Consider the following 11,373-nt stretch of genomic DNA (forward strand, 5'->3'; position numbering starts at 1 on the left):
GTAACGGTATCACCGGCCCCTCCATTTTGGTTATGGTTGCCAGACTCCTTTTCCCCCATTTAGTAGACTTGCCGTTATATGTTAAAGAAGCCTGGTATTCAGCATACCAATTTACCAATATTAATAAAACATTAAAAATTCAAAACATCTTATGGTAAATCGTATTATAGGAACCAGTTGAGAATTCGATGATAAATCACAGCAATCAATGCTGCCATTCTTTTAATACTACTGTACAGTTGAATGAGTTAACTTTAAGAGCAGTAAACTGGGGATGACTTTTTTCTCTTTCAGATAACAACCTGCTCCTTATTTTGTAGATCAAAACATAAAAGCTACAAATTACTTGTATGAACTCATTGCAAACCTTAAGTCCTTATGCAGGCCCTGCACCAGACTACAGTTTCATGATGTTTCCACAAAAAGTGTGTCAGGCCACCTCATGACACTGTATTGGCACTGCAACATTAAAGTCAACATTTTTAATTAATTGGTTGATAAATATTAACAGCTCAATGAATGGTTTAATGAATGAGTTCACTGAGGCTTACAATATTTCACAATTTTTCACTTTAATGTGTAACAAAAAAAAAAAATCTATACACCAAGCTCTTGCATTTATTACAACACCTGCATTTACTAATATTACACTTTATAAACAGTTTAGTCATCTGTGTGAACGTGTGATTTCACTTCAATGGGCTAGTGCACCATCACTTTTTAAGAACTATTCTTTCATAGGTGTAAAAAGGTGGTTTGTGATGTTCAATGTCCAAGCAAGTTCAATTTGCACTCCCCCACTATTTATGTGTAACTGAGTACTGTTGCTAATATTTTTTGGTTCCTCATAATACCACACAATCCTCTGAATATAATAATACAACATGATTCATGCACAAACAGAAAATTAAATCCAGATCCCCATCTATGAAGTTCTTCCTAATCTGGGATGTATGTGCCTGGTGGTAAATATAAAGTTAAATGTAATTTAGTTCATTTACTTTATGGGGATTTACAAGGTATTTTTATATTTCTTTAACATGAAATGCAGATAAGCAGAAAAACAAGATGGACCCACAAGACCATTTAGGATGACTGAATAAAAGTAATAGAGATGATGAATGACTGCACCTGTGGTAACTAAAGGGGAAGAGTTATGGGCTTCAAATTCAAAAAAAGTGATCACACACCCACAGCGTAAAAGAGTTGGTTAACAGAATAGATGAAACCTGAGAGGCATGTTTTATAAGTCTCCCCCCAATCGCTCAATCTCGTTCAGAAGGAAGTGCACATCTTGCTCCGAAATCTGGGGGGAATGGACAATCATAGGAAAAAAATTGACCCTGCCAGCTTGTGGTTGGTATCCTATCATCATGCTCCCCTGACGCACCATGCGCTCTTTTATTGCTGGAGCCACCTAGCGGGGAAAAACGACAACACCGTCTGCTAAAAGAACTGGACACCATGTCACTACTTCTCAGAATTTTGTTCCAGCTTCAAATAAATCAAGACAGAAATTCAAATATACATAAAAACAGAGATAACACGTTAATCTATCCGTTAATCTAGACAAATTCCTTGTACGTGTGAACATACTTGGCAATAAAGCTTGTTCTGATTCTGATTGTTGCAAGTAATATTTGAAAAAGTACTGATTAAAGACCAACCTTGGACAGTCTTTCTTGGTAATAGTCACTGTTCTGTTTTCCTCGAAGACTTGGTGGAATAAACCAGAAGCACACATTCATAAACTGTGGCTGCTCACAAGTACACAAGAAATGGTCAAAAGAAGAAAAAATGATGTCAGTAAGGAAAATTAAATTATCTGATTTGTTCACTGCAAAACAAAAGTACTGTAGGTGGCCAGTATGTTACAATGCACTTGCTCACTTTCATTAACCGCTTGTCCTGGTCAGGGTGGCGGTGGTCTGAAATAACATCCTGGATGGAACACCAGTCCATCACAGGGTGGCACACAGCTCACACACGCACATGTTCATGCACTACGGGCAATTTAGAGTGCCCAATTCAGCCAAATGGTGGGTCTTTGGACTTGTACTAGAGGAAACTGGAGCACCTGGAGGAGCCAACACAGGCACAGGGAGAATATGTGAACTCCACTTATGCCAGAATAGCCCAGGTAGCAGTGCGACTGACGGCACCACCCGTATTGCAATGTAAAGAGATACAATTTCCTTCTTCAATTCTATCAATAAGAAATGTTTATTTTTATTAAACTTGTACAATAGTGTTTAGGTGTCAGGTTTGCCAAGTCAGTCATGCATTACTCACTTCAGTAACAAGTTGAAATCCTTCTTTCTTCTTCATCTCTTGTACAAGGTATCTGCAGTTGGTAATAGGAAATATGGAGGGGCAATGTCACAAACATCTTTTTAGACTGTATTTAAAAATGTGGAGGATTAAATATAAATAAAAATAGTCACATTAAAAAGTAAGTTTAAACAAGTCAGCTTTATACCTGTAAAACCATTATCACAGCTTTCAAGTTCCACTGTTTAGGAAAAATTATGTATCTATGACATTTTAGGCCCAGTTCAGTGGTGTACCTGGTGTAGAAGAAGGCTTTGTCCACACGTTCTTCTAGGCCCCGTGTGCCAACAGCCTTCCACATAAGCCACAGTTTCAGGCAGTCCACCTTGTGGCCGCACTGGATAGATTTGTCTCCTGTGTCGAAACTTACGTCGTAAAATTTGTCTTTCTGAAAAAGATAGGTGACGTTGGCACAGTGGCAGTGCTTCAGCAGGTCCTGAACAGGGGATAAAGCATGTGTTGATGACCATTTTCCATCATGTACTACACAGATTCCTTTACACAACACCCTTGTTGTAGGTTTCAAAACCAAATCTAGTGCCAGAGCGGCAATTAGGAGACGTATGACTTTTCTTCGTGGGCCAGAGAGGTTTTCATGGATCTGGGGGAAGTTCTTTGCAGCCAACATGTGGCACAGTGGCACAGCAGGGAATTTGCGCTTTGCAGGTTCTGAGCTGCTTGCTCTGATGCAGGTTCAAGTCTAATTTAGGGTATGCGGAATTTGAAATGTTCTCCCTGTGTTCGCAATCCAAAGATGAGGAAGGAAATAGTAAATGACTTCCATAGCCTCCCTTAGCAAGAAACCCTGTAGATCGTTTCCTACATTATGTGTTTAAAAAAATGTACTGCATATCAATTCTATATGCTGCTACTTGTGTAATGTATGCCAGCACAGTGATTTTGGACTAAATGCCTACTTTGAGAATCATGTCCATGCATCTGTATGTCTCACTTTTGTTTACTTTGTCAGATTAGTCATTTATGTGTTCCCGTACATTTGGATTAGTACTGTAGTGACTAATTTTCTACACAATGGTATGTGAAGAACTTAACAAGGACCTCACACCCAGGAGAACTTCTGAAGCATTTATACTCCTATCACAAAGAAAGAGACTAATGTCCTTGAACAGTGATGACAAAAAAGGTATCAGAGCCCAGTGGATTACTTATGTTTTAATGCAGAACAGCCTTTGTTTAAGATTTTCCTGAGGAAACGGCAATATGAGCTAAGGTCTGAGGTAAAACGCCACATGTAATTTCAGGTTATCATATTTACAGGTTTACAGCTGACTTTTCATTTGTGTGTTTTATGAATCACGGTTTGTCACATGGAATAGCCTATTTGGCTACATTAGATATAGTGTACGTTATAGTGTTCATTAGTTGTAGTAGTTTCGTTGTTCAGCTACCAGTACAACTAAAGGCTGAGCCATAGCTCATAATTCCCGAGCTGAAAGTTAGTCCCACTCTGGCCCTGACCAAAACAGTAGTGGTTTGAATGACTGGGTTATTAAATGTGTTGATTAACATTAAAAAGCTGTCAATATGTGGATGTGGCTGCATCACAAATACACTGTCTTACTGTAGTGTCCTTGAGCAAAAAGGCGGAACACTGGAGGCCTGTTAGAAGCATCTTGTGTGGGTTCCAGGTCATTGAATCTGCCCTACAAGGAGACACAAGTATTTGAAATAACAGCCGTGTTGGACAAATTCGACCAATCCACCATTATATCAGCTAAATGTGTGTAAGATGTAAGTTTACTATCTTCTATGAAATACAGAAATCGTTTACCACCAGCACTAACTAATACCTTGCTTTACATACCAAAATACGCACTTGTGTATGTGAACTACATACTTTTGGAACACCATACTGGATAACAAAGTCCAGAGGAAAAAGTATTTGCCTTGTTTCTGTTTTCTCTATTTCTGCAGCTTTTTGATATTATGTCAGAACAGTTGATGGGATAGTGGTTAGAACTGCTGCCTGTGGATCTGAAGGTTGCCCGTTCAAATCTCAACCTACTGCCACTGTACCATTGAGAAAGGTACTTACCCTCAGTTGTTCCAGTAAAATTGCCCAGCTGTATAAATAGGTAACTTAACATTGTAAGTTGCATTGGAGAAAAGTATCAGATAAATTAATACGTAAATGTAAAAGTACATTTTCCACCCCAAAGAAAATGACATAAAAACAATACTGGTATCACTTTTTCTCTCTCAGGCTTTTTTTATGTACTTGAACCGACAAAAGGATCTGATCAAATTTAGTAACAAAAAGGTCCAAAAACAGAAGAGTGAAAAGGGACAAATACTTTTTCAAAGTACAGTGTATCTATTGGAATATACATCTGAATATTGACAGGCTTGTCTATGAATTGACATGCAGTCAGGCTGTTCTCATCTTTATAAGTTAAACTTACCGTTCAATTCCTTTCATTAGGTGTCTGTGTTTTTTGGAGAACAGAACACTCCCCCCCCCCCCAAGCAGCCTGTAAACAGCAGTAAGGGGAATACAAATAAATGGCATATTTCAATGTTCATGTAACAGGAACCTATTTTTACTATTTCTAAAATATCATGGGGGTACTGCAGCAGTCTAGTATATTTCATAGTATACAGTATGCATGTGTTAGTTAATCCTTTGGCCAGGGGTGTTAACTCTCATATTCATCAATTACATGTGCAGCACTTGGTTAATTAACAACTTTCAAAGCATTTCTCAAACATTTTATTTTAGAAAAGCTGATATTAGTTTTGAATGTTCTAAAAAAAAAAAAAAAAAAAAAAAAAAAAAAACATGCAGAAATTCTTTATACCATGCATGGTAGAGCATATTCTTAACTGTTAAGTTTTATTACATCCACTGAAAATTATGGTCTTGGATGTCTTCTCTTATGGGGAAATCTGTGTAAATACTGGTTTTCATTTACATGACACTTTTCTCCAAAGCAACTTACAATGTTAAGTTACTTATACACACACACACACACACACACACACTTTCAGAACCGCTCATCCCATACGGGGTCACGGGGAACCGGAGCCTAACCCGGCAACACAGGGCGTAAGGCCGGAGGGGGAGAGGACACACCCAGGACGGGACGCCAGTCCGTCACAAGGCACCCCAAGCGGGACTCGAACCCCAGACCCACCGGAGAGCAGGACTGCGGTCCAACCCACTGCGCCACCGCACCCCCAAGTTACTTACACTTGTTTACCCATTTATACAGCTGGGTAATTTTTACTGGCACAATTTAGGGTATGTACCTTGCTCAAGGGTACTACAGCTGGAGGTGGGATTCAAACCTGCAACTGCTGGATCCAAAGGTAGCAGCTCTAACTACTATACTACAAGCTGCCCCCAATTTCAATTCTTTTTCCTTTACCAATTTGTCATTATGCACATAATTATCCAAAACATATTGGGTTTAGAGGGGGCGCGGTGGCGCAGTGGGTTGGACCGGGTCCTGCTCTCCAGTGGGTCTGGGGTTCGAGTCCAGCTTGGGGTGCCCTGCGACGGACTGGCGTCCCGTTCTGGGTGTGTCCCCTTCCCCTCCGGCCTTACGCCCTGTGTTGCCGGGTAGGCTCCGGTTCCCCGTGACCCCGTACGGGACAAGCGGTTCAGAAAATGTGTGTGTGTGAAAATATTGGGTTTAGTTCAATCCAAAAAACACAATGAGCTATTTGCTGCAGCAGATTTTTACCAGTAACTCACATCTACATGCATCCACAAGCCATACTTCTCACAGATGTCAGCTATGAGGTCCAGAGGGTCAAAGGCACCATGTATAGTAGTACCAGAAGTGGCACTGACTAAAAATGGCACAGCACCCTGAGAATGAGCAAAAGGAGTGGAAAGTCAGATGCATGTCCTTTTCACAGAAAGTAACAGAGAACCACCATTACATAAACCTGTGAACAAAGAGCTTTGACCTACTACCCCTGCACAAAGGGCTCAGACCAAATAAGACTGATTTTATTCATGAAGGGACCCATAGATCACAAACTAGATACTAAAAAGTTGGCATTCTTAAAAATCCTGCCACCCTTTGCTCTTCATTTTCCTGCATGTAAAAGTCCTGATGTCATGAAAACTTGCCTGCGATTTAGCAAGCTCAATTTTGTCTGTCAGGTCCTCTGGAAGCATACAACCACTGTGCAACATAGTAGGAGAAAGGGTGTGAGAGAGGGAGAGAAATACAACATAAACCACACAGAGGAACTGTATCAAATATTTGATGTGATAAGGATGCAGCTCTTCAGAGGTTTGAGGTACTGTACCTTTCATTTGTTTTCACAAGAAACACATTCTCCAGCCCAATGCCCTGCATTGAGGCAGCTTTACAAATCGAGTAGTGGCCCTGTAGGCAGAAAAATGTGGTAAATGTAGAACTCATCACTTGCTTATACAGCCAACCAGTCCATCATATTTCTTCCATTTGTCATGGAGAGGGTCATAGTGGCTCCAAACTGAGCAGGGAGACCGAAAGCTCCTTTTCCCAAGTAAGTCTACAGCTCCTCTAGCGGGATCCCTAGGCATACCCAGGCTAGCCAAGAGATATAATCTCTCCAATGTGTCCAGGATCTGCACTGGCATCTCCTCTCACAGGGCATTCACTTGTACCACTTCAACTGACACCTCTCAATGTGCAGGAGTAACAATTCTATTTTGCAACTCTACATCAGAGTAAACCTAGCAATCCTGCAGAGAAGTGATGTTTTGGACCGCTGTATCCATGATGTTGTTCTTTCAGTCATTACCCAAAACTCATGCCCTTAGGTGAGGATGGGGTATGTCGAATGAGCAGTAAATCATGACCTCTCTCCAAAGGTTGAGCTCCTACTTCACCACCACAGATCAGTACTGTGCCCAAAAAAACTGCTGGCTCTGCACCAATCCACAATTTGAGCTCCCATTTCCCTATTCTATTACTGATGTATAACAACCTATTTGAACTCCAGTAGTGTCACTGTTCCCCCCTTTCCTGGAGGAAACAACCCATGACCACAGACCTGGAGGTGATGATTTTCATACCAGCTTCTTCACGTTCAGTCATAACCCAATCACAAGCTGCCAAAGGTCACAATCATCCATCTATCCATAATCAACAACTGCTAGTTCCAAGCAGGGTCGCGGCGAGCCAGAGCCTTACCCAGCAACACAAGGTGCAAGGCCAAAGGGGGAAGGGACACACCTAGGATGGGACGCCAGTCCGTCGCAAAGGACCCCAAGCAGGGCTCGAACCCCAGACCCGCCACACAGCAGGCACCGGCTGAACCCACCTCACCACCACTCCTCCTAGGTCACAATCAGATGAGGCCAAAAGGACATCATCATCTGGACACAGCAGGTATGCTACCCTTAGTCATCCTTCTGTGCCTTGACATCCTGTCCATAAAAATCGCTTGTAACAGAGACAAAACACAATGTTGGAATTGGACACTCACACTGAACAGTCTCTCCAAAGTCCTTCCATACCCAAGCTTTTGTTTCTGCCTCTCCTACCCCTCTTTCCATACCAATACTCCCCAACCAAATCAAGGGGTCCTGATGAAAGCATTGCCTAAAAGGTGTCTACCTTGAGCTTAACAGCCTCCCTCACCACTGATGTCCACCAGCTGGTCCTAGGGTTGCCACCATGGAAGGCACCAACTGATCTCAAACCACAGCTTTCACCAGGTGCGCAAAAGACTAAAGTCTTTAAAATGGTTTGTTCTGATTCAGTGTCTCTGTCCTCAGTTGAGTTAAGGGAGAGATTCTCTAAGAGAGGAGAGGTGAATTGATCTCAAACTAAGCTAACATCCAATTGTTCCCAAAAAACCCTCCTAGAATATTTGAGTCTCCAAGGTCTGTTCAGTCTGCACCCCATATGCCAAATCCAGTCACCACCAAGCCATGATCATTTGAAGGTCAAGAGTGCACCTTGATTTCTAAATTGCTATTATCAGTACTGTTTTTCTAGTTCCACGAAAACAATCAATTTCCACAAAGAGTAAATCCTGCTCCAATAAGATTCCAACAATAATTAGAATGAAGTTTTCATTTTATTTCAGATCTGAAAGTCTGTGAAAAATTGCTTGTATTTTCCTCATAATGTCTCACCTCTTCAGATGTAAAGACAGCCAGTCGGGGTACACTCCACAAGCCCTTCAGCTTGACCTGTGGAAATGCCCGATAGCGTGCCAAGTTCATAGCATAAATGTTGGACACAGACCCTCCAGGGCAGAAGATCCCATCCCCATCTGACCAGCCCACCAAGGACCGCAGTTTGGACAGCACTACATCCTCCATCAGCACAAACACAGGGGCCACTTCATAGGTATACCTTCAACAACAGAGCACCATCACAATGAATGTCAAGCAAATCCAGTTTCGCTCACAGAAAAGATTTTTTTTTTTTTACTCAGGCAAGCCATTCCCTTGCATTATACATGATCAAAAATGTGTTGAAAAACTAAAAACCCTTGGTCTACTTTTACATGTAGCTTAATGCTTGAAAGCAGAATCTATTCTCTGTTCAAAGCATTAAACGCTGTAGGATATCTGTTGTCAGAAACAGGGTGCGACTCACTGGCTTGTGTTGAGTGCCTCTGTAAGGAAGCGCCTGGCCAAGGCATGTTAGTCCACCCCGCCAAACAGCTGGTTGTAGAATCTAGGGTGATCTAAAACAAAAACAAATGCAGTCGGTCCCTCAATTTTTTTTTTTTCAATAATTCTTTGAAAGTTGCTAGCAGAGAAATCTTTATCTGTCTATAGTTTTTTATGGAGCCTTGTGACTTACTGGTCTTGACACTGTACTTGACCATTTCTTTAACCTGCTGCAAAAGGTGATCATGTGGCTGCCCATCTTCCAGTAGCTCTAGGTCCAACAGTCTCCTTAACTCAGCAGGATCTCGCCACTCGCAAACCTGAAAAGAAGCTTACTAAATATAAACCAAGCCACCATTCTGAAGTGCTCTAAACACTACAAAAATGAGAAAATATATGTTAAAGAATGCTGCGATACAACTACAAAAGATGCAAAATGGTACGGGTAAGAGAGGGAGGCGTGAGAAGAACCTTAGTGTAAGTTCAGGTGTAAAAGCAGAGACTACATGAGCAACGTCACCTTCTCTTTCACATCTGCTCCCTTGGAAAGCACCTCTTCCATAATGACTTTAAAGGTGTCGTTCAAGAATCGCTGTCCCTCTGCGTGGTCAATCAATGGTCCTTTCTGCCCATCCTTGGAAGCAACATATTGCTCTGAAGCTGAGGGAATGTTTTGAGAAGACAAAGTACAGAGATCATACCTGAAATATCTAAGTCAAATAAGAAGTATAAGATCCCAGTCAAGGTTAATTACAAGATGTTTTCAAAGAGCAGTGCACAGACATTTTTAGGTCTTTTCCCCCTAAATCTGACTTTTTTATATCTTTCTTGTTGCAACAACAAATGTAATTAATATGCATAGACATAAGAAAACAAGACCGTAACACATGCATCTTCTTTAGGCAGCACTTCATGTTGAGAAATGTCATCTTATTTATTATGTCCTGTGTACTGTCTGATGAGCAGCAGAAATGTAACCGCGCACAAATTCCCCGGCGCTACAAATCGAAACCTGAGTCTTTTTCCCCCCCCAAAACGAATCTTCTGGGCACTCAAGAAGAAGTACTGGCGCAACATTCCACTTGGCAAAACGCCAATGAGTAAATAAAGCAAAACGTATAACCTGATCCCGTCCTGGCCGGACGCCCTGTATTGCCGGGTTAGGCTCCGGCTCACCGCGACCCCGCTCGGGACAAACGGTTCTCGACGGATGGATGGAAGGAAGTGTAATAACCCGCATCTTCCCACAGTACAAACGAACATATGGCGTAGTTTTCACCATCTACCCCTAGGGGGCGCTCTAGAACAGCGCACGCCACAATGCAAAAAGTCTTGACAATTCAGTCGTGGGTGAGTGTGTTTGAACTCAGTGACTTAGTTTTAATCCACGAATGCGATGCTTTTGATTCTGCTTGTAGAGCAAAGTAAGAAAGGAAATCCTTTATCTGTAGTGTAGGACATAACCTGTGCGATTGTTACAATTTTGTTTTTGTCATTCATCCTCGTCGCAGAGTTAGGAAACTCAGTCACACATCCATTCGACAAGTCCGTCAAGTGTTTGTGCACGTTAAGCCGACGCTGCACGCTTTACCCTGACAGCCTCCAAGGCTTGAAGTCGCTGCTGTTGCTTCTGCTGCTTTTGGATCCATCGTTCGGTAGCGTGCAGGTCGCGCGCTCACACGTTGCAGAGTTCCTCTCTTTCACGCGAGCCAATGGCGTGACGTCACAAGCCCTGCATCGCGCCACTGTGTGTACAGTTGCTCCAATTGTACGGTAGAGGTTCCGTTCGACGAGATGGTGGGTTGAGCCTTCCAGCTCATATTCGTTGGCAGAGCAGAGAGTCGTGCCAGTCTGTTGTAGAAGAATGCATCTAAAAGGCACATCATAATCCCCAAAAGAATAAATGCTGGAAATTCGCGGCTTTTTTGGAAAACCCAGCGTTAACACGTTGTGAGCAGAGCAATCTCACACACCACGAGCTTATTCTTCACTTCAGTGTCTCTATAAACTGATCTCCATCAAGTGATCATGAAGAGCCCTAGTCTAGGACTGTAAATTCTGTGTTTCTTTGTTATTTTGTTTTCTATTATTTTTTTGTGACGTAACCAAGTCGTGAAATTCCTTGCAGTGACGTGATTAGTGAAGCACACTCGTATGTATTTGATCTCATCTTATTTTAGATGACATAATAAATTAAATGTCCATAACGGTGGGGTTAACAGGCATCTAGACAAATTGTAATGCTTAAATATACAACATTTCAGTACAGTATTGAAAAAAAATCTGAAATATTACAATCCAGAAAAACTGACCTTGACCCCAGAATGTGTCTGAAGGTAATGCTGACTTAGGTAGAGAAGATACATATTTGATAGTAAAATTTTTCATAAAAGAGTTACTAACAACCCACTTTTGTCAAAACATCCTGCAGAAGATCTTTGTGGATACCT

At 41.7% G+C, this 11,373-nt stretch overlaps 1 pseudogene; it reads right to left on the reverse strand.

Annotated features, from left to right (window-relative positions):
- Positions 1-768: 768 nt before the first annotated feature.
- On the reverse strand, positions 769-10,572 carry LOC108918327 (cysteine sulfinic acid decarboxylase-like; annotated as a pseudogene).
- Positions 10,573-11,373: the final 801 nt, after the last annotated feature.

This window comes from Scleropages formosus, chromosome 22 (assembly GCF_900964775.1).
Source record: "Scleropages formosus chromosome 22, fSclFor1.1, whole genome shotgun sequence".
Taxonomy (NCBI): domain Eukaryota; kingdom Metazoa; phylum Chordata; class Actinopteri; order Osteoglossiformes; family Osteoglossidae; genus Scleropages; species Scleropages formosus.